Below are 5,043 nucleotides of genomic sequence, written 5' to 3'. Positions count from 1 at the left end.
CTTGGACATTGGGATCCGGGCGGCCCGGCCCTGCGGACACTCGACCCGGGTGGTCTGGGCCCTCAGGCACTGGACTTGGACGGCCTGGACCCGCGCGCCGCGCCCCCGCCACCAGAACCCCGCGTCCCCAACATGGGCGCGCAGCTCGGGACGGGGCGCCGCGGCGGGGGCGGGGCGGGCGGGCGGTGGGTGTGGCCCGCCCTCGGGGTGGGACCTCCGGGCGGGGCGGGGCGGGGGGGGGCCGGGGAGGGTCCGCCATTGCGGGCGGGCGGCGCAGGCCCGCCGCGGCCGTCGGTTTCTGTGTACCCGACCGCCCGGCCTGGCGCAGCAGGCCCGCCCGCGCGCCACACGCCTTTGGCGCAGGCATGTCGGGCCCCGGGCAGCAGGAGCCGCCGCAGGCGGGCGGGCCGGCGGGCCCCGAGGGCGCGGACGCGGCGCTCGGCGAGGCGGGGCTGAATTTCAGGACCAGCGAGCTGAGCCTTGTGGAGATGACGGAGATCGAGTACATGCAGCTGCAGCACATCCTCTACTCGCACATGGAGGCGGCGGCGGCCGACGGCGAGCTCGAGACGCGCGTCAACTCTTGCTTCCTGGCGGCGGCGGCGGCGGGCGCAGTGGCGGGGGGCTTCGCTGCGGCCGTGGGCGCGGCGGCGGGGTCGCGCCGCCCGTGTACCCGGTGCTGTGCCGCCTGCGCTGGCCGATGGTGGCTTCGCGGGCGCCAACCAGTGCCTGGGCCACATCGACTTCCAGGAGCTGCGCATGATGCTGCTGAGTGAGGCGGGCGCGCCCCGCGCCGCCGAGAAGACGCCAGGCGCCGACGGGCCGGGCGCCGGCGCACCCCGGCCCAAGGCGCCCGACGGCGCCGGCAAGGAGAACGTGGAGGGCGCGACCGAGGTGCGGGCCAAGTGGGCGGTGCGCGTCCGCCTGGAGGACGGCTTCAACAGCATAGCAGCCGAGCCCCCGCCAGCCCCGCGCGGTGCGGATCCCCCCGAGCCTGGCATGGCGCTCAACAAGTGGGTGCATCCCCCAGGGAGCGGGCCCGGCTGGATCAGGGTGTAGACCAGGGTCCTGTGCAGAGAAGCAGCAGGCTGTGTGCGGGTATAGACCAGGGTCCTTGCAGAGAAGCAGCATCGTGGGTCTGGGTGTAGACCAGGGTCCTCAGCAGAGGCCACCGGCCTGTATCCGGGTGGAACCAGGGGCCTCTGCAGGGAGGCAGTAGCCTGGGTCCGGGTGTAGACCAGGGTCCTGTGCAGAGAAGCACCAGCCTCGGTCTGGATGTAGACCCGGGTTTTCTGCAGAGGCCAGCGGCCTCACTGCAGCTTGCATCTTAACAGGGAGCAGACCTCAGTGGGTGTGGAGGCTGAGCTGAAAGTTTGTGTGCTCTGTGCAGGCACAGCAAGCAGATATTAAGTACACAGCCTGCAGCATTACCTTTGCGGTGTGCGCTCTGCGTCTGCATGTGGAAGAGAGATGAGTTGAGATAAGTGCACACGTGTTCCTGAGGAACAAAGGTTTTGTCCCCAAATCACCCACCTAAATGTCAGGAGAGACCTCTGCTTCCCCCTCTGTTGACTCAGGTTGAGGCTGACCTGATCTTGCACAGATGCATCCCCTGGGAGGACAGGCGTCATGTTGTGAGTCTTTGAGTGTAAAATGCAGCTTCATCCTTCAGCCAGACTGCCAGCCCATAAGTGATCTCGCAGCAACAACTATCGGAGAGGAGTAGCCTGTCTGCTAGGGTGTCTCCTCAGCTTTCTGTCTGTCCCCACCCTGTAGTTTTCCCCATTTTGCCCATAGTCGTCAGATTTTGGAGGATGGCCAAAAAAACACAGAGATTGGTGTCAGAAGTGTAATGGGAAGGGAGGTGTAACTAAAAGATGACACACAGCCACACCTTCCAATGTGAGGAAGAAAGTGAATTGTCCCCTACGACACTAGCTGATAATTGTTTTGTAGAGATTTCCATGATGGGGGGCATTCATGGTAATAGATTCGAGTTCCTATCCAGAAAATCAAATGTTAGCCATTAGAGTGTGATCGTGATTGTGGTGTTTCAGGAAACTTACCTGCCACATACTCTTCATGTGTTTCTGGGTTTCTTTTGTCTTGGCAGTTTGGTAACTCTTATTCGCCATCCATCCGGATTAATGAGTGTTCCACTTCATCAGCAACAAAACAAATGTAGAACATGAGTGAAAAATAAAACAGCTGCTGCAACTACTGCTCTTCAATTTACATACCCTCTGTTAACTGCAAATACTTGCCCTACTAGTGGAAATTCTAATCTTTCACAAACACATGTAGGGAAAATGATTTGCGAAGCTTTGCTCTTTTGTGTTAAGTGGATAACTTGTATTTTAGTTAGGTCCCAAGGATGTTTTTGTCTTTCATTGAGCTCGATAACTTGTTAAAATCGAGAGTATTTATGTGGTTCGGGGATATTTAAAAATCCTTAGTGCACCTAAAGTTCTTCAAGTTCATGTGAATAACTTTGACATTACTTCTATTAAAATGCATTTTATTTGTGCGTAGAGAGGAGATTGTCACCTGTTGATAACGTCCCTGTTGCTTCATTGTTTTCCAGACTTCTAGTAACTCACGTTCTGTACTTGAAGCTACCAAGCATCAGGATATTGGATTGCCGAGAGCGTTTTCTTTCTGTTATCAGAAGTAAATTGAATCCACTAAACAGACTTTGGGTAGTAGAAACAAAGCTTTGCCTGAGCAGGTTCGGATTAAAGTAGGAGGTAAGCGATAAAACAGAAGCTGGCAGCTGCTTTCTCCTCCTGCCTGATGTCTCTGCCCCCCTTTTTTTTTGTCCACGGGTGGGGGAGGGGAGAGAGGTGGTTTATAAACAAATGAAAGGATCTCGGAAGCCTGCTTGCATCTTAGGAATCCTTCTGTCCCTCTGCCCAGTCACCTCACTTGGAACATCCTTGCGAATTTTGAACATCACATTTATACTTGGCCTGGAAACGTTGAGTTTAGGGGCTGCTTTTTCTTAACAGTAACCTCCTTAAACAGAAACATGATAGACTTAGGTACATTTTCGTTACTGACAGCAAATTTAGGTGTTTTTTTTTTTTTCTCTTATTTCATACTTCATGAGTGAGGCAGGAGTCTGAAATCCGCTCAGAGCTTTAGGGGACCATCTGCAGATGGGCAAAGGATTGAGTTGGGAGCAAGAGGCCATAAGGTGATACAGACAGTCTTAGAAAGAAAGAAACTTCTGAAGGCAAACTTTGCTTACCCCTGACGTTAACCCTCAATCCGTTTTTCCTGGAAAACATTCTTTTTCGAGTTATCCAACAATAACACAGCTTACACTCAGCTTTTCAAGAGCTGATAAAGACAGGGTAGGGATGGAGCTCTCCTTCTTTCTCCCACGCCAGTGATTAATTTTCCATTGTTCTTATGACATTGCTCGTGAAAGTATATGTTAGCATTTGTAAGGTATAAAGGTTAAAATTAAAATAGTCCCTGTACTGACTACTCAGCTGAAGAACCAAAATATTACCAATACTTGTGAATTCCTCTCTATGTCTTTTGCAAAGTTATCACCATTCTGAAATGTGTGTTAAGTGATTCTTTCACCGTAGAGGGTTTGGCTTTGTACGGTACCTCGGGAATGCACATCACCACAGGTACTTCTTAGACGCCTGCTGTACTGTGATAGAAATTTGACATATTTCTGTAGCACAGGTCAAAGCTATGACGTGATGACTCCTTTTGTGGGGGGAATCTCACTTGTAAGGTGAGGGCGTGTTTAATCCTAAACCACTTAGGTTCTGTCCTCTTCTGAGCATTGCAGTTAGAAAATCAGTTGTCATCTTAGAATAATTGCATATCAAGAAAATCTTTTGGAGAAAATATTTCTAGGTTTGTTTTTTTTTTCCCCTTCTGAGTATCAGAAAAATCAAACAACTTCTTGGTTTTTTTATTCCTAGATGACAGTTAAAATGGCTCTTGATTTAAAAGGGGGACTTTTGATTGTATTGCTGTATAAGCTGTATTGATTACATAATACCTGGGGTGTTTTTTTTTTTTTGCGGTACGTGGGCCTCTCACTGTTGTGGCCTCTCCCGTTGCGGAACACAGGCTCCGGACGCGCAGGCTCAGTGGCCATGGCTCACGGGCCCAGCCGCTCCGCGGCATGTGGGATCTTCCTGGACCGCGGCATGAACCCGTGTCCCCTGCATCAGCAGGCGGACTCTCAGCTACTGCGCCACCAGGAAAGCCCTCTGGGGTGTTTTAATTTAGTTTATGTTCCGTTGTATAGTTTGAAACCTAGAGTCTTGTGCCGGATGTTTCTATGGAATTTTGGAGTGCTTCTTGTTTGGTTCTGTGTGCTCCTTACCCATTCATGTTTATATCTTGGATCGAAAATACCAAAAAATATATTCAGCATTCACGAGGGTAAGTTTAGAAGAATCAAAAAATTAAAATACCACTTTTTCCTTCTTTTGCAAAGAAGAAGCGCTATGTAAACAAGCAATAAATAAGAGGAGTCGGAGTAGGATCCGTCAGTTGGACACAAACATAGAACGAAGAACCCTTGGAGAGCTCCGGAATGTGGGTGAAGGCTCCACAGCAGCGCAGGGTGCTTGGCCGTCGGTGGAGTCGCCCCAGGCCGCCCTCGGGGAGCAGAGGCAGAGCGGGCCCCCACGGGGCAGGTCCCAGCGGAGGGAGAGGCACAACCGCATGGAAAGAGATAGAAGGTAATGCGTGCTGTCGGTGGTATACAGTTGTCCTAGACGCCAAGCTGGTGAGAGTCAGTGCTGGTAACAGGCACCTTTTTGTAGAAAACAATGGTGTAGGCACTTCTGTGTTCAAGGGAGGGAAAGCTGGCAAGAGTCAATGGTCACCTTGCTTTGCTAGGTGGATGGGGGTAGCCAAGACCAACCCCAGGTTTGATGATTCATTAGGAGGACTCATGGCTTTGGTTTATTTTGGGCAAAGAACCCAGCAAAGTCAGCAGAGGCGCATGGGGAGAGGTCTAGGGGCCCCAGGCGCCAGCTCCCCAGAACACCTCTCAGTGGAGCC

The 5,043-nt window shown here is 52.4% G+C and overlaps 1 pseudogene across 1 annotated transcript; it reads left to right on the top strand.

The window, feature by feature from the left end:
- Positions 1–365: 365 nt before the first annotated feature.
- On the top strand, positions 366–4,722 carry LOC307053223 (transcription factor-like 5 protein; annotated as a pseudogene). Its single transcript has 4 exons — positions 366–1,013; positions 2,114–2,300; positions 2,585–2,747; positions 4,472–4,722. The product of its transcript is annotated as a transcription factor-like 5 protein (transcript).
- The last annotated feature ends 321 nt before the right edge of the window (positions 4,723–5,043 follow it).

This window comes from Hyperoodon ampullatus, assembly GCF_949752795.1.
Source record: "Hyperoodon ampullatus genome assembly, chromosome: 5".
Taxonomy (NCBI): Eukaryota; Metazoa; Chordata; class Mammalia; order Artiodactyla; family Ziphiidae; genus Hyperoodon; species Hyperoodon ampullatus.
This window is presented reverse-complemented; position numbering and strand designations above follow the sequence as displayed.